The sequence below is a fragment of the Staurois parvus genome, unplaced genomic scaffold, assembly GCF_062004578.1.
Source record: "Staurois parvus isolate SC_StPar_1 unplaced genomic scaffold, SC_StPar_1.0 ptg000566l, whole genome shotgun sequence".
NCBI lineage: Eukaryota > Metazoa > Chordata > Amphibia > Anura > Ranidae > Staurois > Staurois parvus.
Genome location: NW_028318362.1, coordinates 5,610,582 through 5,633,969, shown reverse-complemented (window position 1 = coordinate 5,633,969; position 23,388 = coordinate 5,610,582). Strand labels below are relative to the sequence as shown.

The following is a 23,388-nucleotide window of genomic DNA, read 5'->3' as shown; positions in this document are numbered from 1 at the left end:
TATTTTAGTTTTTTATGTTTACTCCCCCCCCCCCTAAAATATTTCAGTTTGTTTTGCAATTGCATACAGTTTATAGGGCACATTAAAGGTGGAAAAAGTTCTGAAATAATTTATCTTTGTCTAATTTTTTTTACATTGCAGAAACCTGACATTGTAACAGAGGTGTGAAGACTTTTTATATCCACTGTATGTCTGTTGATAAAGCCACTGTCTGTTATACTGTTTGCACATGATTAGCCTGCTGCCTCCTTGCTGCTGATTATGGGCTATGTTTAGCAATATATAGCTTTGAAATTGCATTACATTCAGCTTTATAATTACATGTTGTCAGTTCAGTTCCTTGGCATCCTTGACCTAAGGTCATCAGGCACACTTTATTTAGTATACTATAAGGCCCCTTTTACATGGGCAACCTAATCAGACCTGCCTGTCAGTTTCTCAGGTGGACCTGATCAGAAGGTCCATGCATCTCTATGCACAGGTGGGGGTAACTGGACTTTTGCCAGTTTACATCTGCCTACCCCTTGGTCTGGTCTACTAATAGAAATGGAAGGGGATCCATCCTTTTCTGTTTAGTCGGATTGGATCAGAGGGTAGCTGGGTGTAAACAGACAGTGGAGTCAGTTTACTCCCGAATACCCATAGAGCAGAGCAGTCTCTGTCCTCTATGCAGAAACTGAGCAGACACGGATGTGTCATCCATTCATCAGGGGAACAGAATCCGCCATGTCTGAAAGGGGCCTTAGTTATTGATACTGGTGTGGTGACTATGTGTGTGACATGCATGTTGGGGATTGGATGACACTGAATTAGCCTTTTATTTTTGATTGGGAAGTTGAGTTTATTTTTGTAAGTACAACAAATGATTTTGTATGGAATCAGCATGAAAATGAATTAACCCTTTAGCCTGGGTTCACACATATGCATGCAAAAATCAATGCAATTCTTTGTGAATACCATTCTACTTTCTTTGCAATTTCACTCAGGTGCGATTTTGCCAGGTCTCCCTCTCCACAACTGCCTCCCATTGACTTCAATGCAAAAACGCCTCCTGTTAACTTCAATAACACCTGTCAATCAAAAGAAGAAGGGAAATATGTCAAAAACCAGTAAAAAAAAAACAGCTGGTTTTACATTGATGTGAACACAGGATTGCAATTTCAGTCTGGTTCCATGGAAGTCTATGATGAAATTTGCACTGCACTAAACTCACAAAGGACCTTTTTTTTAACTGGACCAGAATCCTACCACAAAGATTTGAATGGCCTTCACTAAAAACAATGTTTTTTTCAGATGACATGAGAATCTATGCCTTTTGGATCACATCTGATCCGTATAGAATTTTCATGAGTGTGAGAGGGGACTTAAGTGTCATTTTAATCAAAAAAGCCTTTTACATTCACTGGCCACTTTATTACGTACACCTTGTTAGTATTGGGTTGGACCCCCTTTTGCTTCCAGAACTGCCTTAATTATTGGTGGCATAGATTCAACAAGTTGTTGGAAACATTCCTCAGAGATTTTGATTATCCTCTGACTTCTGACATCAACAAGGCATTTTCATCCACACAACTGCCGCTCGCTGGATATTTTCTCTTCTTTGAACCATTCTCTGTAAACCCTAGAGATGGTTGTGCGTGAAAATCTCAGTAGATCAGCAGTTTTTTAAATACACAGACCAGCCCATCTGGCACCAACAATCATGCCATGTTCAAAGTCATTTAAATCCCCTTTCTTATCCATTCTGGTGCTCAGTTTGGTCTTCAGCAAGTTGTATTCACCACGTCTACATGCCTAAATGCATTGAGTTGCTGCCATGTGATTGGCTGATCAGCAATTTGTGCTACCAAGCAATTGAGCAGGTGTAACTAATAAAGTGGCCAGTGAGTGTATATTTCTTATCCATGGCTTCTCTTCTCAAGGTATGAGTAAGGCTACGTTCACACTAGCCTTGTGTGCAGGCGGCAGAGAGGCGTTTGGGAAGCGTTTTTACCGCTTCCCAAACGCCTCTGCCAATTCTGCACATTACAGCACATGGTGCTGTTCTAACAGGAGCGTTTGCGTCGCGTCGCGTTGCGTCGCGGCAAAACGGACGCCTCTGGTCGAGTCAGGAGGCTTTGAAGCCTCCTATTCTCGTCTATGGTGCCGCTCCGCAAACGCCCGGCCGGCGTTTGCGGTGCGGTTGCGACGCGGTTGCGGGGTGTTTGCGGAGCGGTAACACCACTCAAATGCATTATAGGCGTTTGTGGGGCGTTATTAACGCTCGGCAAATGCCTAGCAACCGCCGCTAAACCGCGCATGCGGCGTTTGCGGAGCGTTTGCGGAGCGTTAAAAACGCTCCGCAAACAACGGACCAATGCTTGCCAAACGCTATAGGGGCGTTTGGCAAGCGTTGGCAAAACAGCCTAGTGTGAACGAGCCCTTATAGAAATGTTCTTGTGCCAGAATTCACAGTAGAATACAATGTGTGATAGGTCAAAAAGGCTTTGCAATGCATTAAAGTGTTACTAAACCCACAGCAGTAAAATCAATCTGTATATGCAGTAAAGCATGCTTGTTATATTCACTGTGGAACCTTAGGGGTTAATCCCCTGCATTGTGCAAAAAGGATGTTTGATCCTCAGGGGCGTCCCTAAGCAGGTGTGGGGGGTGCACGCCACACCAGGTGACACCTTTTCCATGGGACACTGGATCCTCTCCACCAGGGACGGACTGACCATTTGGGCCGGGGTCACTACAGGGCCCCATGAGAGGCTCAGTCTGTCCCTATATGTGCCGCTTCTGAAATGAGCAAGCATTGAGGGGACGGACAGTGAGGCAGGTACTTCGGAAACCTCTCCTCCTTGGAGTTTCAGCAGAGGGGTGGGTCCACATCCTTGCCACGGGTGCTGAAGTCGGAGAGCTGGAGGGGTGGGCAGAGTATGCAGCAGGTCAGTGTGTAATCCCCGGACCCTGGTGACAGCACTGCAGCTTTATGTAGTAGGGGGGAGAGAGAGGGGGCGAGAGAAAGAGGGCAGAGAGAGAGGGGGGGGAGAAAGAGGGCAGAGAGAGAGAGGGGGGAGAAAGGGGGCAGAGAGAGAGAGAGGGGAGAGAGAGAGGGGGGCTTGCTTTAAAAACCTACATTTTTGTGGAGTTGATGGAGAGATCAGTTAGGATGCAAGCCAAAAATCCCAGCAGGATGGATCGGATCTGCGGATTGGAGAGGATAATGGATCGGACTTCAATCCATTATGCTCAATCCGCAGATCCGATCCATCCTGCGGGGAACATCGGAGGGGGTATCACCAAGTGTTACTGCACTGGGTGACACCAACCCTAGGGACGCCACTGTTGATCCTGACTTCTCTGATCCTCCCCTTCTTCCAGTGCCCCCCTCTTATCTCCTGATAAGACATATCATGTGGAGAAACTCTGCACATGCTCAATTTAGTGTTTGTTTGTTTTTTTCTTGGGAGAGTGCATGTGGTCAGCACAGTGCCAGTCAGCACTGTCCAGACAGAGGTCAAGGGCTCTGCATCCTCCAGAAAAAAAACGCCTACAAGCTTTAACATGTGCTCTGCTAATGTCAGGAATGGAGATTTTTTATTATGTATTGATGTCATACATATTCATCAGACTTATGTATAAAAGTATAAATATAAATAAATAAATACAAAACTCAACAGAAAGGAAACTAAAATGTCCCAACAGTCCCTGGGGAAAAAAAAAAAAAAAAAACTCAAACATAGCCTGAACGGCTCATAAATAAAAGTCCATAACCTAAAAGGAAAAAACGGAAACTATATACAATATTTACAGTACAAGGCCTTTATGGCCGAGACCACATGACTAAGAGCCATTATGGCTCAGACAAAAACATAAACCATATGCAATTTCCATATTCAAACCTGCTGCTTACGGCCTATATGGCCTAAACTATATACAAAGGACCTAACCATACCATTATATACACCACAGGGGAGGGCTAAGGAACCCGCAGATCTTCCACGTCTGACCCCTACAACCTACCATGCAAAAGGCTACCAAAAAGATCCGAACGCAAAAATCTAGGGAGTGCTGAAGGCAGAAACTAGGGACAGATCCCACCACCCGAGATCAACAGACCGCAGCAACAGGCTTGATGTTCCTCCACGCCTCCATCCAAGCTCTGCGTCGCAGCCTGTCTTTCTCAAGACCCCGAATTTTCCCCACCTCACCAAGGATGTCACTCGCCACCACCTGGGAGGACCTTCTGCCGAATGGAGACCTGACACCGTGCCATCCAAGTGTGATAACGGACAACTAAGCTGACTAAAAACAGGGTGTCCAAATTAAAACCCATGCGACTCTCGAATGCTCCGTACACCCACTCCGCATACGACATGCGATGGAGGAAAGGAACACCCAGAGCCCCTCCCACCTGTTTATACACCTCTACGTTAAAGGGGCACTGAAGCAAGAAGTGGTCCATAGTCTCCACTTCACCCCCACACTCCGACCTCGGACAACCACGGTCATCCGCAGGACGGTACTTCAGGTTACCCCTCACGTAGAGCCTGCCATGGAAGGCGAGCCAGGCCTGGTCCCGCAACTTCAGGGGGATCCGCTCCAGATTTATCAACCGCAAACCCTCCCTCATAACATGGCCCGGGCAATCTCTCAAGGCCAGCGGCGCATGGAAAGCAGATGCCACAATCCTCTCACCCAGGAGCCTCCTGGGGAGGGACCGGACCTCCTCCGCAGTCACATGCCACCGCCGGAGTAACTTCAGGCACGGGGCCACATAAGCCGGGAGCTTACCATGCTTGACCCGCAGGCTTCTCACTGGCCCGCCACTCTCCCAACTGTGCAGAAAGGGTCCAAACCAGATCCGGAACAGTCCTACCCATGCAGGCGGTCTCTCTGCCAGCATGTTACCAAAGTTATGTTTCAAGAACATCAGAGAGAAAAAGACCACCGGGTTGACCATACCTAGGCCACCCTCCCGCCTGGATGAGTAAGTCACGTCCCTCTTGACGAGGTTCAGCCGATTCCCCCATAACATCTGGAAGAAACAGCTATAGATCCTCGTATAGAGCGATTCTGGCAAGAGGCAAACGAAGCTGACGTACAAAAAGACTGGGAGCAGGAAAGTCTTGATCAAATCAACCCTTTCCCTCAAGGAGAGCCGCCACCCCTTCCAGCATCTCACTTTGACCTCGGCATCCGACAGCTTGGATTCCCAATTTTGGTTGCTGTAATCAGCAGAGCCAAAATTGATGCCCAACACTTTGATGTTCGGCTGAGGCACCGGGAAGGCGTCCGGGAGTGAGAAGCTCTCACCCTCCCTACCCATCCAGAGAACTTCACATTTGTCCTGATTGACCTTGGAACCTGATGCCTCGGCATACTGATCCATTACTGAAACCACCTCCTGCGCCTCCTCCGGTCCAGAAATGAAAACAGAAACGTCATCAGCATAAGCCACAACTCTCAAAGGCGGATCTCCAGTGGCACCCACCAGCACCCCACTCACCGCCCCGCCATCTAGCCTCCTGACGAAGGGGTCGATGGCAAAGGCATAGAGCAAGGGACTCAGCGGGCACCCCTGGCGCACCCCAGATCCAACCTCAAAGGGCTGCCCAACCCAACCATTCACCAACATGAAGCTCTCCGCCCCTTGATACAATGTCTTCAACCAGCCGATGAACCTCCCCTCCAAACCATACCGGTCCAGGAGATGCCAGAGGTACTTGTGATCAACTCGATCAAAGGCCTTTGCCTGATCCACCGCCAGCAAGTACTTTCCCCATCCTTCAGCCTTACATCGCTCCAGAGCCTCCCGGACAGCTAACACCGCTGTAAAGGTACTCCTGCCCTGGACCGAGCAATGCTGCTGACGAGAAAGCAAACTGTCTGCCACTGACGACAAGCGCCAGAACAAGATCTTCGCCAGAACCTTTCTATCAACATTGAGGAGGCTGATGGGGCGCCAGTTCTCAATAGCCGAAGGATCTTTACCCTTTGACAGGAGAATAACTGCAGACTGTCTCATGGAAGGAGGGAGAGATCCCTCATCCAGACAGCTGTTATACACTTCCGCGAGACGAGGTGCCAGGCGGGATTTAAAAGCCTTAAAAAATTCGGCAGTCAGACCGTCTGGCCCAGGAGTCTTTTTAATGGCCAGACTATCAATCGCTCTGGACACCTCTTCTGCAGTAATCTCCCCAGTCAAACTCGCCAGAGGGACATCACTGTCCAGACCAGGCGTGGATTCCAAAAAGCTCGACATCCCTGTCCGGTCAAGGTGTTTCTCACTCAGTAAATCCGCATAAAAGGACCTGGAGACCTCCAGAATCCCTGACCTGGATTTAGTCAGGGACCCTGTACTATCCCTCAGAGCAGAGATTGTCTTAACTGCTGCACTCTGTTTGCAATTCTGGAAAGGGTCAGGCGAGTGGTATTTCCCATAATCCCTCTCCAGAACCAAAGAGGCACGCCGATCATACTGGAGTTTCCTAAGGAGAAGCTTCACCTCCGAGATTGCCCCCGAATCTCCACCGCTAGAAACAAGGCGGTCGAGCTTCCTCCGCAACCGCTGGTAGGTGTTATACTGTTTAAACTGCCGTCTCTTACCAACGGCCTTGAAAAACCTGCTGATCCGCACTTTGGTGAGCTCCCACCACTCAGACTTACTGCCGCAGAAATCCATCACCGTCTCCTGCGCCTGAAAGAACTCCTCGAAAGATCGTCTCACCTCCTCGTCCTCCAGCAGAGATGAATTCATCCTCCAGATGCCCTTTCCTCTCAGCGGCGTGTCTGAAATATTCAAGGTGACAGATAGCATAAGGTGATCGGAAAACTCCACCGCCTGACACTCAGGTGCCGAGAAGGCAGAGTTCTCCCTCAAAAAAAACCTGTCTATCCTACTCTGGCTATTACCTCTCCTAAAGGTGAAACCCGTGCCGTCTGGGACACTTTGAATCCAAGCGTCAACCAGACCTGCCTCCCTGACTATAGCATTTAGAAAATTGCTATCATATCCCAGCCCGTCAGTGAAGCCTCTCCTGTCCTTGGGCCTAGTAATGGTGTTAAAATCACCTCCAAAGACTACCAGCCGGGATGTAAAGAGGTAAGGTTTAATCCTCGCAAAGAGGTTCTTCCTGTCCCACTTGGACTGTGGGCCATAGATATTATTGAGACGGAGCTCATGCCCCCTTACGAGAACATCCAGAATCAGACATCTTCCGATCTCTACCTCAATTATCCGCCGACACGTTACCATGCCGGTAAAAAGCACCGCAACTCCGCTGTAAAGCTCAGCCACAAGAGACCAGTAGGAGGGCCCACGCCTCCACTCACGCTTGGCCAGATGGACATCAGCCAAGGTGGGCAACCTGGTCTCCTGCAAAAAGAAAATATCAGCTTCCATCCCACTGATCAAAAATAAGGCTGTTTCTCTAGCACTTACAGACTTCAGGCTGGCAACATTAATGGTTGCTACCTTTATCGGAGCGGGAACTGCCATTAAGATAATTGAGAGGGACGTTTCTTAATCCTCCTCTTGACTTTCTTGGCAGGGTCCCTCACTCTCTTAAGAGACCCCCCAGCATCCTCGTCCTCCATCGGGGAAGCGGGATCACCTGACCCCTCCTCCTCCCCCGACAAAGCCCCAAACCTATTCCCCAGGGCCCACCTCCCCCGCCTCTAAAGAGGACACCGACCCTGCTGAGGACAAAACTGGCTTACTCCGCCTACCCACCAGGGACCACCCCTCCTCCACCTGAGCCCCTACTGGAGCAGAACCTTGGGACTCCCGGAACTCCCTACCGGGCCTCCTACTCCGCCGCAGCAGCAAGAACAAGGGGGGAGCAGACACTGAGGGACTAGACCTAGCCTCAACCATCCCGGCCCCTTTAGCAGCCTCCCTCAGCTGTTTCTTAGTCCTGGGAGGAGGAACCGGCACACAAGGGGGAACAACAGGGGACTCCAAAGGGGTAGACGAAACAGGGGGGACAGAGACAGGAGGGGCCACAGAAACCTCCCCTTCCCTCACAAGGGCCGCCACAGCAACCGAAGCCGCTCTCTCCAATGCCGCCTCCGCCTCTTCAGCATCTATCCGATCCAACTCTGCTTCAAGCTCCCCCACCGGAAGGTTGTGGAGGGCCTCCAGGCACTGGTTGTATGAATGCCCGAGCTCCCCGCAGAGATTGCATCGGACAACATTGCAGTCCCTGGCCAGGTGTCCTATTTCCTGACACAGGGAACATCTAATGACGGGGCAGGTGGCCGCAAAATGCCCCTTGCCCCCACACCGGTGGCAGACCCTCGGCTGACCCGCATAAAAAATTATCAGGCGGTCCTTCCCTAGAAAAGCGGAAGAGGGAATGTGCTGGAGCACATTTCCAACCACCTTTAAGCGGACGGTGGTCGTCCACCCACCTGTCCATATTCCCCTCTCATCCTTGATCTTCCCATGGGGCCCCATCACATCCCCATATCTACTTAGCCAGACCACAATATCTGATGCTGGGATGGATTCATTTCTCACCAGCACCGTTATTTTTTTAATCAGGGACTGGCGAGAGACGAGCCTCGGGGTTAGGCCCACCCACCTAGGGCTGGTGACAAAGGTGGCCTCATACCTCTGCCAAAAGAGGTCCAACAATTCTGGCCGCATGAAGGACACATCATATTCTCCAGTACCAACTGGAGCAATAAACGCAAAAATATCCGCAGCACGGAAGCCCATTTCTAATATGCGGTCTATGACCTCTCTCCTGCTAAGGGGGGGGCCCTCCCCTGACCATTTCAGCTGAACAACATTTCGCCTTGCGGCGGAAGTGGGTAGGTTACCTGCCCTTGCCCGGGCCGATCCCACTGACCCCTGACCTCCCCTAACTGCAGCAGAGTAACTGAGCTCCAATCTAGCCCCAGGGGCACTCAACATCAAGGGGGCATGACCAGGGGAAGCCGCCACACCAGCAGCAGCAACTGAAGGGGCAGATGCTGATGAGCCATGACCTGGGGGAGCCCGGGGCTGGGGACCACCCATACCAGCAGGAGAACCCACCTGAGCCGGACCCGCAGGAGCCTGGACCTGAGAACCTGGAGCCCCCTGAGGAGAAACCGGGGGACCTGCTGGTTGCACACCAGAGGCCACCATGCCCCCCAAAGGGGTGGGGCCCAGTGGGACCACCACCGGAGGGGAAACACCCTTAGCCAGGACTGTAGGGCTAACCTGCACCTCAGACAATTTTGCAGGCATTATACCCGCTACCCCAGTGTCCAGAACCATCTCACCAACACAATCAGCAGAGTCCTTCTCCCCTTCCAGTGGCTCCCCTGCCTTTGCCAACACGTCCTTGGGGATGCGTTGCAGCATGACAAAGGCAGCATGCTCCTTCACCACCGGCTTAGCCGGCTTGCGGGGGATGACATCACTTTCAGCTTCTTCCTCAGAGTCCTCGGACGTAAACCTGAAGTCGGCTCCACGCAGCTCTGCAACCGCCTCTGCCAGGAACTGCAATCCGCCCACTATCTCCTCCAGTAGTTAAAACCAGAAAAAAGCAAAAATTCTTTCCAACCAATACCACCCTGCCAGTATCCAAACCGGTGAACCTGCCTTCCGTGGTTCAGCCTGAAGCCTCTACTCAGCCTGAAGCCTCTACTCAGCCTGAATCCTCTACTCAGCCTGATGCCTGTACTCAGCCTGATGCCTGTACTCAGCCTGATGCCTGTACGCAGCCTGATGCCTCTCTTCTGCCTGAAGCCTCTACTCGGCCTGATGCCTCTACTCGGCCTGAAGCCTCTACTCGGCCTGATGCCTCTACTCGGCCTGAAGCCTCTACTCGGCCTGATGCCTCTACTCGGCCTGATGCCTCTACTCGGCCTGGAGCCTCTACTCGGCCTGGAGCCTCTACTCGGCCTGAAGCCTCTACTCGGCCTGAAGCCTCCACTCAGCCGGACGCCGGCATTCAGCCTGATGCCTCTACCCAGCATGATGAACTGATCCAGCCTGACGATCCTATTAGGCCAGTTGACTCGATGCCCGCTGTTGATCCAGATGATCCGGTACCTGATCCGGTGCCCGCTATCGTGCCAATTGACTCAGAGCCCGCTGTCGTACCTGGTGACTCGGTGCCCACTGCCTTGCCAGATGACGCGGTGCCCGCTGGCGAGCCAAATGACCTGATGCCTGGTGACCCAGGGCCCGCTGTCATACCTGGTGACCCGATGCCCGCTATCGAGCCAGACAATCCGGTAACTGATGACCCGGTGCCCACTGTCGTGCCTGTTGACTCGGAGCCCACTGCCTTGCCAGATGACGCGGTGCCCGCTGTCGAGCCAAATGACCTGATGCCTGGTGACCCGATGCCCGCTGTCCGGCCAGACGATTCAATGTCTGCCCCAGTGCCCGCGGTCATGCCAGTTGACTCGGAGCCCACTGCCTTGCCAGATGACGCGGTGCTCGCTGTCGAGCCAAATGACTTGATGCCTGGTGACCCGATGCCCGCTGTCCAGTCAGACGATCCAATGTCTGACCCAGTGCCCGCGGTCATACCAGTTGACTCGGAGCCCACTGCCTTGCCAGATGACGCGGTGCCCGCTGTCGAGCCAAATGACCTGATGCCTGGTGACCCGATGCCCGCTGTCCAGCCAGACGATCCAATGTCTGACCCAGTGCCAGCGGTCCTGCCAGTTGACTCGGAGCTCACTGTCGTGCCTGGTGACTCGGTGCCCGCCGCTTCGCCTGGGGCCTGAGACCTGTCGCTCCGCCTGGGGGTCCGGCGCCCGCCGCTCCGCCTGGGGCCCCGGTGCCTGCCGCTCCGCCCGGGGGCCCGATGCCTGTCGCCCCGCCCGGGGGCCCGATGCCTGTCGCCCCGCCTGGGGGCCCGATGCCGGTCGCCCCGCCCGGGGGCCCGGTGCCTGCTGCTCCGCCCGGGGGCCCGCTGCCTGCTGCTTCGCCTGGTAATCCAATGTGCCTCTGCCCGGAGTCCTGCCCGATGTGCCTCTGCCCGGAGTCCAGCCCGATGTGCCTCTGCCCGGAGTCCAGCCCGATGTGCCTCTGCCCGGAGTCCAGCCCGATGTGCCTCTGCCCGGAGTTTAGCCCGATGTGCCTGTGCCCGATGTGCCTCTGCCCGGTGTGCCTCTGCCCGGTGTGCCTCTGCCCGATGTGCCTCTGCCCGGTGTGCCTCTGCCCGATGTGCCTCTGCCCGGAGTCCAGCCCGATGTGCCTCTGCCCGGAGTCCAGCCCGATGTGCCTCTGCCCGGAGTCCAGCCCGGTGTGCCGCTGCCCGGAGTCCTGCCCGGTGTGCCAGTCTTTGATATCCCGCCAGTTACCAGACCCGGGCGGTGGAACATTTTGCCCAGCTAGGACTGTTTGGAGCGTCCTGAGGCCGCTCCTTGAGGGGGGGGTACTGTCAGGAATGGACTGGCCAGCAATGGTGGGACTCACCTGCCTTTTGATCTGCAGTACCAGGGCTGGCCAGCGGGTGCTCCCAGCAATCAGAGACTCAACCTTTCAGCCAGCTAACACCTGGAACTGATGATACTGGTGTATTTAAGGGATGGCCAGACTTGCAGACTCTGCCTTGGTGTTGTGTTTGTCCTGGGCCCTGTATCTGTCCTGCATCCTGTTTCTGGTCCTTTGCTGACCCTGCCTGATCTGAACCGCTGCTGACTTCTCCTGCTCTGATCCCGGCTCGCTCCTGACCATCCCTCTGCCTGACCCTCTGTACCACGCTGCTTGCTACCTGTTCTGATCCCTGGCTTGTGACCCTGACCATCCCTCTGCCTGACCCTCTGTACTACGCTGCTAGCTACCTGCTGAACCTGGCCTGTGACCCCGACCCATCTCCGCTTGCTCCCCCTGTACTTACCTGCCCTATTGATATTGACCCGGCCTGCCTGACGACGCTTGTTTGTATGTACTGTTATCTGTGGGTGGTTGGTTTGGTTTGTTTGCACTGTATTATGTTTTAGTATTGCACTGCGTTTTATGTTTGTATGGTTAGTGTTAATAAATTATATTGTTTATCACATATCTGAAGTCTGCGTTTCCCTGCGTCAGTCACACACCTCTGGTCACACCTGGGAGCCCTGACAGCTAAACACTGATAGAAGTCACAAGACTTCTCTAACTGCTGATGAGAAAAGATATTTAGCAGTTTATATTTACTAAAATAATTGCACTTCCATGTTCTGTTTACTGTGGGAGACCAGATAGAGTGAATGCAGGGTCCTGGGTTTAGTAACACTTTACGGGATGTGGTGACGTACTGTGTGCTTCATGGTCAGGCTTCTCCAAAGTTATATAACAGATCCTCCAAGTTAGAGCAGAACTCACTCAATTGATTTAACTCTCTGCCAAAACAGTTTCATTTAAGGTATGCCATTGCTTGTGGTCTCAACCAAACTGTCAAGTCATCATATGGCCAGTGTCATAACTGATCTCATGTGCTGCACTGGGGCAACTGCAGATCAAATTGAGGTTAAAATGGCAGCTTCTTTGGCCGTAAAGGATAGGAGGGTTTAGTTCTGCTGTATTGGGCTAGCAAGGTAGTCTACATCATTTTGGTAACATAGCACTATAAAAAGCTATCTTGGGGTGTCTATTGTTCAGTGGGAAGAAGAGTTTGTAAATGTTTAAGGAGTGTCGAAATTACAGTGAACTTATAACATCAGTTTTAGCCTAGGTTTACACTATAGATTGCATGTGAATTGTGCATGAAGTACACTACATTCCTGTGCAATTCTCATATGATTCTGTGCAGTGCAATTTCAGCCTATTCATTTTAAATGGCTCAAATCGCACCAAAATAGTGGAGGCACCTTTTTTTTTAGCCGCAGTGGAACTGGATTGCATGGTTGTTTATATTCATGCAAGGTGGTTCAGGCAAACAAATTGCATTTGTGACCTATTTTTGGGGTGTCGTTAACTTTCAATTGACAGCCTCAGCAGATCACAGAACACAGTGCGATTGTGAAGCAGTGCGGGAAATGCACAGAGATTTCTGCATCTCCCGCATGGCATATGTGTGAACCAGGGCTAAAGGTGTTCAAAGGCATAGAAGTGCAGTTAGAGGTGAAGGCATGATGGTCACTCTCAGGTAACTCAGCCTGCCAGTATCTCATGTGTACGGGTAACTTATGTTGTAGTAAAAAATGTAACAGATTGTTAGAAGGACATTCATGCATAATTAGAAAGTGCCAGAAATTACTACATATCAACGGATACTTGACTTACTGTACACCCTGGATACTTACCAAACACTAAGATCTACAAAATCTGCACAACTTTTACCCAAGATTCACACATTTTTCTAATTGGATACAACTGGTAAAATTTGTGAATCCTGGGTGAAAGTTGCCTTAATCTTTTGGAAATCATTTTTAAATATATATGCATATGATGAGGATCATGTTGAAGAATTCTAATTTAGAGGAGACATGTCAATGAAAGAGAATTGCTGACTGGCTGCTAGTTACCCTAGGTTCACACCTAAGTGTTTTCTGCAGTGTTTACAGTTCATTTAACATGGTCTCCTATGGGACATGTTCACACATGTTTTCAGCTGGTGCATTTTTTGGAAAGGGTCAGGGGCTTTTTTTAATGCAAAAAGTTGTGTTTATGATTCTATAGACTTCAACGGACACGATGCAGAATCCCAGATTGTACGCTCGAAAGAGTAGGGCCCTCTTACCCCTCGTGTGCTGTTCGTAGCTGCTGTAATGTTTCATGTATTGTCCCCCCCTCTATTGTACAGCGCTGAGCAAACCCTTTGGCGCTATATAAACTCAATATAATGTAATAATGTAATGCAGAAAAGCATGTAGTGTGTTTTTGCTGCATTTTATGCATTTTGCTGTGTTTTTGCGGCGTTTTGCTTTCTAAATCTGCTTAGCAAAAATAAAAATAAAAAAATAAAAAACAAAACACATCAAAAATGTGGCAAAAACACGTCAAGGAAAACAGGTGCAAAAATGCCAAACGCAATACAGAAACGGCTCAAACGCAACCTGCATAGGTGTGAACCTAGCCTTATTGCATTCTCTCTGCTAGGGGAAGATATCTCTGCTGGGAGAACAAAGTGATTTGTGCTAGTGGCTACAGCTGCTGGCAATACTTGCATGAAAAATCCAACAGGCTGGTTGTACCAAAGACATACAACAATCAAATTGGGTACAATTAGCCTGCCCAGGGGCGGACTGACCGTTTGGAAACTCGGGCACTGCCCGAGGGCCCGGGGTCAGTAGGGGGCCCCATGAGATGCCCCTGGTACCTTTTTTGAGTTTGGGCAAGGACACAGGTGCCCCATGATCCCCTATTGCCCGGGGGCCCCATGAGTTGTCAGTCCACCCCTGAGCCTGCCCAAAAATGGTTCAAATTTTGGCCAGTCCCTGCTGAACCAGCCGGGATTCGAACCATCCATGGCCTCTCTTTAAGGGTCGTATATTAACACTCATCTCTAAAATAGGTGTTTTGCTGGAAAACACACCAAAAATGCAGCAAGCAGGACTTTTTCCAGGTGCACCTTTCCAAAACACAAATCCCTTGAGGAGGACTTTTCATTCAAAAATGACTTAAAATTTCGGTTTAATTCAAATGTGCTCTTACTTCCTTTAGGGACACTGCTTAAAATGATCCATATCTGTTGTCCAATTTAGAATTAAAGTTGTAGTAAAGTCCTTATGCTTAAAATCCGCTGACAGTCAGGGTTTTTTTTCTAACAGAAGAGGCCCTTGGGGTCTCTTCTATCATAAATATCCCCCCTGCCTTTCAGCGGGTAATGTGACCTGAGCCATACATGCGCAATTCAGATCACATTTACAGCCCAGTCTGTACTCCATGACAATGTGACTCCCATGTGCATGTGTCACCGCTAGAGTTGCCACCTCATCCCTTTAAACCCAAACACATATTAATTACACAGGTTCTGAGGCTAATTTAATGTAAATAAGGCACTAAGTGAGTTTAATTACCACCTTAATCAGCCACAGAACCTGTGTAATTAACTTCCTGTCTGGCCCATGTACATAAACGACCAGACAGGAGCAGTGAGGGATCGGGTGGTCATTTATAAATGGCCTCCACATTCCCTGCCTGTGCGCGCTCCCTGGGAGCATGTGGCACCGCAATGCAGTGCCCACTGTGTCCGGAGGACACAGCAGAACACCAATCGCTGTATGGGACCTCTGTGTGAGGTCCCGATCTTGTGACCACTGATTGGCCAATCAGTGATCACATGAATAGTAGTAAGCAAGATGTCACTTCCTGACATTATTGCTTACTACTAGTGTAACTGTGAATGATCACAGAGGTCACATGGTACAAGGCTATTCACAACAGCCTTGTACCATGTGACAAGCTGTGACCAATCACAGCTCCACAGTATTCGTCAATAGCTGCAAGAATGCAGCCAGAGAGGAGAAATTATTGTTTTTCCAGCCTTTATTGGTGTACAAGAAATCAGTGTAAAAAAAAAAAAAAAACTTCATCACCCCCCACAAGTAGTACAGTGTCACTATGGGGACACTGTACTGCTAGGGTGACAGTATGTTAACAAAAATATATAAATAATAATATAAAAAATAAATAAATGTAAAAACATTTTTAGAAAAATTATAATTTTTGGTTATAAATTAATTTGGTTTTTTTTTCTTTTACCAAAAAGGTAGTTGAATAAATTTTGGCCAAGATTTCTGAAGAAAGATTATTTATTTGCAAACTTTTATAAGAAAAACACTTTTTTAAAAAAATGTTTGGACGTTTTCATTTATATAGCAAAAAAAATAAAAATCTCAGTGGTGAATAAATATCACCAAAATAAAGTTTTATCTGTCTAAAAAAAAAAGCTAAAAAATTCATATGTGTACAGTGTTGCGCAATTGTCATTCAAAGTGTGATGGCACTGAAAGCTGAAAATTGGCCTGGACAGGAAGGGGGCGAAAGTGTCCAGACTTGAAGTGGTTAATATGTATTTGGGTTTAAAAGGATGAGGTGGCAGCCTGGCCATTTAAGAGGTGGAAGATATGAAACCCGGAAGGAAGACAAAGATGGAAGCACTGGGGGAGCCGTGACAGTGCTGTGCAGATGGGCTTGTATGCGATGCTTACTAGTACATTATGAATTAAACCTGCAGGGGGACTAGATTTTTTTAATATATGAAATGACTTTACTACCGCTTTAACATTTGATATTGACACTTTAAGAAACGGTAACCTAGTTCCTTCTAGAAGGTCTAATAATTCTGAAAACGTATATGTGAAATAAAACACATTATTCTTTGGATGTATTTCAGGAAATTGGTTGTCAGTACACTTAATGCCAGGACAGCTGATAATTTGTGCTGAGCTAGTATCCCCAAGATTACCATTGCATACCAGTGGTATGTGAGACATACATATTAGAATTTCAGCTCATGCACATAAGAAACAAATGTCATTAAATGGTGTGGTTCTACTGAGTGCTGCTGGAATACAAGGCTATTGATCCATACAATTAATAGCATGGAGCAAAGCATTGCCTTTGATAGCTCTGCATCTCCGCGTTCCTGCAGGCTGTGTTTTGCGTGGGCATGAGAGCCCATTTATTTGAATGGACTCCTGTGCCCCAGGACATGCAGGGACATGCTCCCTGCACTTCTTCGAAAAAGGCAGCTCACACGGGAACCTCGGTCCCCAGTACGGTTGCGATTTCCAGTGCGGGCGGCGTGTATTCCTCTGTGTGGGTGCTGCTGCTGCACACATTTTTGTGCAGATCCGCAGAGGCACCACCCACACAGATGTGAACCAGGGATAAGGCTAGGTTCACATCCGCACAAAAATCCATGCAACCGCACCACCCACACAGAAGAATGCGGACCCGCGGGTGAATGCCATTAATTCTAATGGCACGCCGCCTGCACTGGAAACTGCAACTGCACTGGGAACCGAGGTTCCCTTGCTTGCTGCAGTTTCCAAAGAAGTGCAGGGACTTCTTCCCTGCGTGTCCTGGGGCATGGGAGTCCATTCAAATGAATTGGCTCTTGTGCCCATGCAAAACGCGGCCCGCAGGAATGCACATATGTGAACCAGGGCTAAATGCATACCGACTGCAGTGCTCAGTTGCATTGCATAATAGTCCTCATTTACTCATCAGTAATGCTTGCTTACTACAGGGTGCATAAATAATGACACTAAGGGTCCAGTTTAAAAAGCAATGGCATGCCCTAACCAAAGCAATATCAAAAGAATAAATACCCAGCCCATTTAAAAAAACACAGTGTTGAGCTTCAGGCCCTGTTCACATGGGCAGCCAGGAGGCAGTAGAAACAGATGGTTGAGCCGTGGTTTGACTACCACCCTGAGCCCGGGTTCACACTGATGCGGTGCAGAATTCACACTGGTTTCGGTGCAATTTCCGCACTGCATCATGATTGCACCCCATTCATGTGAACCGCTGCAGGTGTGTATGTTAAGTTAACAACCCCCCCGAAACTGGTTTGCAAAACACGGTGTGATGTGCAAAATCGAATTGCATGGGTGTGAATACCCATGTGATTTGATTCTGGTACAGACAAAAAAAGGGTCCTGCACTATTTTCGTGCGGCTGCAGTGCGAGCTGAGCCATACAAAATGTATGGTTTGAATTGCACCGCATAGAAATTGCATGTGATTTGCAAAGGAATGCGGTGCGGTTCCTGTGAGAATCACATGCGATGTGCCACACTGCATCAGTGTGAATCCAGGCTGGATACCAAACCAAAGGATAGCTTACAGCAGCTCAGGGTTGTACACATGCCCAGGGGCGGACTGACAACTCATGGGGCCCCTGGGCAATAAGGGATCATGGGGCCCCTGTGTCCTCGCCCACACCCAAAAAAGCCTATGAAAAAGGTACCAGGGGCATCTCATGGGCCCCCCTGCTGACCCTGGGCCCTCGGGCAGTGCCCGAGTGCTTGAATGGTCAGTCCGCCCCTGCACATGCCATGGCAAAAATGATACAGTATACTCTGGCACATTCAGCGGGCAGTTAATATGCCTGTGTTGCAACCATCACCGAAATGCTTGGCTGGTGTGGTGCAGTATTCATATACAGTATAAAATCTATATTCAGCTGTCAAAAAAAACAGGCATTCAGGTGGTGGCAGTATCACCTCTTGAATGCCTGGCAGCTATACTGGAATGGCCATTTCTGAACACACCCTTTATTATTTATAATTTGCTTTAAGATTCTGAAGCAAGCAAAACCCTATTTATCTAATAAATGAGAGGGGGAAAAGTGTTATCATAAGGAAACCTAAAGCCTCATCCACAAAATGAGAATATTGGACGAATGATCATCTGGTTTTTTTTCGCATGCTAGTCTCATCAAAAATGAGGGCACTAAAGTTATGAAAATTCTCATATGACAGAAAACAACTTTGGAAGTGATGTAATGTTTTGTATTGTCATGTATTATATTCCTTTGTTTCTGAGCATGCACAGTCTTGGTCACCCAGCTTTTTTCAGACGAATACTGTACTGATTAAATGAAAATCATTCATTCTGGTAATGTACGAGAACATTTTTTGCACTTGTCCCTTCGAATAATTTTGCATGAACTGTTGTGATCGCCTTTGAAAGCTGTGTACTAATGATCAAATCAATATCGGACGATTGCTCAGAAAGCATTTATTTTCTTCCAATTTTCTCATCGTGTGTACTATGACTGTCCCGACCGTCCTATAGCAGGACTACTGCTATAGGACGGCAGGGCTGCACAAAATCACATATATATACTGCCCACGGCACCATTGGCAGCTTCATCTGTTGATCACCAGGTCCCACCCGGCGATCACAGAGGAACAGTGACAGAGGAGAGGTCTGTATGTAATCAATACAGATCTCTCCCCTGTCAGCTCCAGCACTCTGCTTTATATTGCTCTGCATAGCAGAGCAATACAAAGCAGCGTGCTTACACAGTAAAGCAAACACAGCACACACAGTAAAACAGCATATAGTTAACCCTTTGATCCCCATAAATGTTAACCCCTTCCTGCCCAGTGTCATCAGTACAGTCTCAGTGCTTTTATTAGCACCGATCACTGTATTAGTGTCACTGGGGATGTCAGTGGCAGTTAGTCAGTCCCCCCCCGTGTCAGAATGCCCGCCGCAGTCCCACTATAAGTCGCTGATCACAGCCATTACTAGTGTAAAAAAATAAATAAAAAAATTCTAGTATATATACCGCCATTTATAGACTCTATAACTTTCACATAAACCAATTCATTTACATGTATTGGGAATTTTTTAAGCAACGACATGTAGCAAAATACATTTTGGACTAAATTTATGACAGAATTAGATTTTTCAAATTTTTCACTGGATATGTTTTACAGCAAAAAGTTTTTTTTTTTTCCAAATTGTCGGTCATTTTTTGTTTATAAATAAAAATAAAAACCACACAGGTGATCAGAATACCACTGAAAGAAAGCTCCATTTGTGGGGAAAAAAAGGACATAAATTTCATTTGGGTGCAGCGTTGCATGACCGTGCAATTATCAAAGTAACGCAGTGCTGTATCACAAAAAATGGGCTGGTCAGGTAGGGGGGTAAATCCTCTGGAGGGCAAGTGGTTAAACACCTGCAGTATTCTGACTATCAGTAATTGATATTGACAGATCATGTGACAGGGTTCTCCTCTGACCCCAGAGTTTTTCCTACTGTGTTGTGCTCTGCTTTACAAAGTACTATCTGCTCTCCATTAAAAATAAAGACTTAAGACATACTAATGCTAAAGCTGGCCATACATTATACAATTTTCCTTTAGATTTTCCAAAACCATATAATATGAGGACAAACCTAAACACTTTCCATTTGTATGCAGTAAGGCTGGCCCTTGCACTACATAGTTGAAACAAAATCTAAAGGAAATTCAATAAGAAAATTGTGTAATGTATGCCCAAAAATCAGGTAAAAGGGAATTGGGAAACACTGGGGAATTCACGTACAATGTATAAAAGTGGAGGTGCCACCAGAGTGTCTGGAAGGGTGCTATCTAATCAATATGCAAAAATCAAAAGGAGAAGAAAAAAGGCTGCACACCTAAAATGCTAACCTCAAAAGAAATTTATTATGCACCGCAAACAGTAATAGGCCATCGGAGACTTGATAATCCTGCATGACAGAGGACTCTACCCCCAGAGATATCAAAAGGGAACCCTCAGGGATTGTCCAAGGATGGAGATGGTCCACTGGGACTAACCTGACCCAACTTCTGACCCAAACCACCCCACCAACCCTAACCAACCCCCCAATACCCCCAGCCTTAGTCAAGTATATGCATAGCCCCCCCAGCTGGTACTTATTTTAGAGGATTGTTTCTTCTATGGTCTGATGCATAGATCTCTATAAAACAAATGTTCTATTTAACTAACACAAATGTTTTACAACTCTAACACCATGGTCACATCAAGCCTAACTTTGAAATCATACAACTTACAGTGAAGTTTCAAGTCGGAGGACATGCCGATTTCAGGTGCGATTTGCAAGGCATCTGACAAATCGCACCAAAAGTAGTGCATGTACTACTTTAAAAATTGTTGTGGCTCTGACCAAGTCAGAACAGCACCATATATGACCACTGTAATTGCGGACAGTAGGGTGAGACTTGGCATACGAAATGCAAATCGCTTGTCAAGTCGCAGCCAGTGCGACCTGGGTGTCATGGCCTATTCACACCTATGTGTTACCACAAAGCTGTGTTAATGCATTGCTGTACCATTGCATTTTGGTGCATCCAGCCCTGATCACAGCAGGTAATTGCTGCCTACATGTATATTTGGGAATAAATGTGGCTGCCAACAATCTGTCATTGCTTTGTATGGGTTTAGAAGCTGCAGCTTTTTGCCCCTGTCCATTCCAGCCCCAGAAATCCACAGACTGTTGGAGCTGGATATGGAAGCATGTATAATTCTTTGTGGTCCCTGTAATAGTGAGTATAGAAGGATTGTGTCCTTTACCTCTGTACATGACGCTATCATTACCATCTCAGTAAGTTGGAACTAAAGTTTTGGATCCTTGTGGTCTCAATTTTGTTTGACTACCATTTCTGTTATTCTGTTTATTACGAGATCTGCGTATCCACATTTTTCCATTTATGTGTAATCCTGCTGTTGCAGTAATGTCATTGTAGATTCTGTAAGCACTGTTCTATTCTCTCTATTATCTTGACAATAAAAGTTGCTTGGATTAAAAAAAAAAGAAAGTTGGAACTGATTATTTTACTTTTTGACAAATTCCAAAATATTAGTCAGACCTATACCAGACATTGTGGGCCACTAACTTACCATGCACCCTCCATTGGAACCATTTGCCAAGAAAGCCTTTAAAAGCAAGGCGGAATACCTTCCAAAGTCATGCAGATGCTGAATGTGCTTCTGTATCTGTGTGAAGGAGGCCTAAAAAGCTCCCCTTAATGGTCCCCCTCCTTATTATAGAGAGAGTTGAACACTCAGCCTGAAGCAAGCGCTTTTATATGAACAATAGATGTGCATTAGCATCCAGCACTTGTACAAACTCATCTAAATGATCCCAACATTGATTTGTTTGTACTTTTGGTGCTGTACATGTCACTGGGACTTATGTTATCAAAGCTATCATTTGGCTTTCTTATGCTTCTCCTATTTTTTGTGAATGTATCATTCCTCTGGGAAACAATAAAATAAATTCACATGTAAATAAGCAGACCACTTTAAAAAAAAGTGCAGTTTTTATCAGACATCACAATAACAAGGGTACTTTGCAGCAAATATAATTTGGCATTTTAAATATCTGTGAGGTTTCTTTAAGGAATGCACAGTAAATTGTTTTGGTATACACTTACTTTATTATTTTTTAGGGCTCAAAATTAAAAATGTCCAACTTGTTAAAAAAATAAAAATGTCAACTATTTGCATTTTTGGTCAAGTAAACATGAATTATTGCATATCAATATTATTGTAATTACCATCTGCAGCAAGCTGTTGGTACAATGTACAATCCAGTCTGTTGTTCACTACCTTTCTAAGCTGTTTTACCACTGTAACCTGGACGGTAGCTGGTAACTACTGCAGAACCTCTTTCTTTGTTGCTGCTGTATTATCCTTCTGCTGTGCGAACAGGGTTAAACTGTATATTCATTAATGCAGAAATGCAGCAGCCATTTTGCCCTCCAGAGGATTTACCCCCCTTCCTGACCAGGCCATTTTTTGCGTTACGGTGCTGCATTACGTTAATGGACAATTCCGTGGTCATGCAACACTCACTGCACCTAAATGAAATTTATGTCCATTCTTTCCCACAAATGGAGCTTTCTTTTGGTGGCATTTGATCGCCTGTCTGTTTTTTATTCTTTGTGCTATAAAAAAAGACCAACAATTTTGAGAAAAAAGGGTGTAGCACATCCACTGTCTCTACCGTGCAACTGCCCCCCCCTCCAGTATACAGCAATTGGCAGCTTTGATTAAAGTGTTACTAAACCCAGGACCTTGCATCCACTATATCTGGTCTCCCACAGTACACAGAACATGGAAATGCAATTATTTAGTAAATATAAACTGCTAAATACCTTTTATCATCAGAAGTTATAGCAGTCTTGTCAGTTCTATCAGTGTCCAGCAGAGCACTGGTTAAAGCTTGTAGGAGGAGTTTTCTTTCTTCTCTAGGAGAATGCAGAACCCTTGACCTCTGATTGGCCCTGATGCTGGTCACATGCACTCTCCCCCCAAAAAAACCCTCCCTCTCTAGCAATACACACCAAACTGAGCATGTGCAAAATGCCTATGGTTCAGTCTGTCTTATCAGGAGATAAGAGGTGGTCCCTTGAAAAAGGGAGGAACAGAGATAACAAGATCAAAAGGCCTTTTTACACAATGCAGAGGATTAACCCCTTAGGTTCCACAGTGAGTATAACATGCACGCTTTACTGCATATAATGGCTTATTTTACTGTTGTTGGATTAGTAACACTTTAATCAAAGTCAGGATTGTGTACTCAGTGAAGGTGTGGGCATCTGCAGAAGTCAAAAAAGCAGTCAGAATCAGTGTATATAAACCACAGTGCTCCAGATACAAATATAGAAAGATACAAAGTAACATAATTACTTTTGTTTCATTTTCTTAATTTATCTGCAGATAAAATGGATGAACTTAGATCTGCAAACAACATCAGTTAAAGCAACCTGACAAGTAAAAAAGTTTTTTTTTTTTAATAAAATGTTCCTCAGTTTAACCCTTTATTAACTCCGTTTACTCTAATGAGCCATAACTAACTCCTCTTCCATTTAATTATTATTGTCCATTTTTTTGTTTCTCTTTTATTAACCATTAATATTTAAACTTTATATATATATATATATATATATATATATATATATATATATATATAAATATTTACACAGTTAGCATATTTGTAAAATTCCCCCTT

General features: G+C 47.1%; 1 long non-coding RNA gene across 1 annotated transcript; it reads right to left on the bottom strand.

The window, feature by feature from the left end:
- Positions 1–987: 987 nt before the first annotated feature.
- LOC149450665 (uncharacterized) lies at positions 988–21,371 on the bottom strand. The gene is made up of 3 exons (XR_016315227.1): positions 21,273–21,371; positions 6,655–6,777; positions 988–1,070 (listed from the first exon to the last, which is right to left on the bottom strand). It is a non-coding gene; the product is annotated as an uncharacterized LOC149450665 (long non-coding RNA).
- Positions 21,372–23,388: the final 2,017 nt, after the last annotated feature.